The sequence below is a fragment of the Budorcas taxicolor genome, chromosome 11 (assembly GCF_023091745.1).
Source record: "Budorcas taxicolor isolate Tak-1 chromosome 11, Takin1.1, whole genome shotgun sequence".
Classification (NCBI taxonomy): Eukaryota; Metazoa; Chordata; class Mammalia; order Artiodactyla; family Bovidae; genus Budorcas; species Budorcas taxicolor.
In genome coordinates, this window is record NC_068920.1 from 29,116,031 (window position 1) to 29,117,479 (window position 1,449).

The 1,449-nt window shown below is 42.7% G+C and overlaps 1 non-coding gene across 1 annotated transcript; it reads right to left on the reverse strand.

Moving 5' to 3' along the window:
• Positions 1-647: 647 nt before the first annotated feature.
• On the reverse strand, positions 648-719 carry TRNAW-CCA (transfer RNA tryptophan (anticodon CCA)). The gene has a single exon. It is a non-coding gene; the product is annotated as a tRNA-Trp (tRNA).
• Between the last annotated feature and the right edge of the window lie 730 nt (positions 720-1,449).

Here is a 1,449-nt window from a genome sequence, read left to right on the forward strand (position 1 = left end):
GGTTCATAATCTGTTGGAGGGTGCTCGAGTCCCAGGTAAGAAAAAAAATACACAGTTCTGCACATTTTTAAAACAAGAGAGTTTTAAGGAGTTCTTAGAACTTCTAGCCCAGAGGACTACTTTTTCTGATGTAATGGTTCATTTCCTCTAGTCTCAATTTGGCAAACCAAACAAAAACTTATGTTCAGGTTTTCTGCATCTGGAAATGAACTGAATTCTTGCTTTGTTGGAGTAGGGGAATTGCAGAGAGCCAAGATTCTGCTTGCAGTGTAACCTTTCTGGCAAGGAAAAGCTGATCCAGGTGTGAAGCAGGAAATGTCAGAAGATGTGGGAAGCTTCTGACCATTGGAGAGAGAGATGTGGATAAGGAAATGGGTCAGGGAGCACAGAAGTGAGTGTGGAGAGACTGCTGGGAGTTGGCAAAGACTGAAATTCAGGACGTTTGCAGTAAAAGAAAAAATGTCTTTTGCAGAAAAGAATAAAAATGTCTTTATGGACCCAGAAATAAACCCCCCAAGCACAGTTATAGTGTACACCTGCCTATTTACCTACTTTGTAAAGGGCAGCGTTAAGGGCAGCTAGCATTGGAGAAAACATCTTTTTCCCCTCCAAGTTTCAGACCAGTGCATCCCAGACAGTAAAACAACTGACCCCGACGTGATTTGAACACGCAACCTTCTGATCTGGAGTCAGACGCGCTACCGTTGCGCCACGAGGTCCTGCGGGGGCCCCTGCCTCCTTTACTTGTCAACCTGATCTATGAAATTAGTTATCGGTATTCAGTGAAGACCATGCAGCTGGATACAAAATAATGCCTGGTGGTCTCCTGGATTAAAACAGCATTCCATTCAATCACTTACTGATTCTCTGCCTCCGAAAATGCTTCTATTTCCAATGCTTCCTATTCTATTTCCTTCCTATTCTATTTCCTTCCTTTTCTTACCTAATTTTCTCCATATACATCAAAAATAGACGTTCGGGGTTGTTTTGTTTTCGTTTCTGTCTTTTTAGAAATAATAGACATTCGGTTTAAAGTCGGGCGTTCTGAGTTTGAGTAAGAGTAACAAAGAGTGCCCTCCCTTCATCCCTTAGCCCTCCCCCTAATCAGGGACGCTGATCAGGGTTTTGGATTTGTTACCAAAGTTGATGGTAGTTGCTAACCACATACTAGTGTTTCGAGGAAACGAATTTCGGGGCCGGCCGGTTTAACTGTGCAGCTCCTATCTGCGAATTAATATCGTCTTCTTAAACCCATTCTTGTGCTTCGTTGAAATGATCAATTTCACATTGCAAGAGTTCTTCCGAATCTAAACACTGTATCTGAAACTGCCCCTAAGAAGGGCAAGAAACCTTGTGTTTTTTGTTTGTTTGTTTGTTTGTTTTGTCCGAGGAAACAAGTGGTTCTGGCACCGTGGTTAGGCTGGTTAAAGCACCTGTCTGAGAAACTGC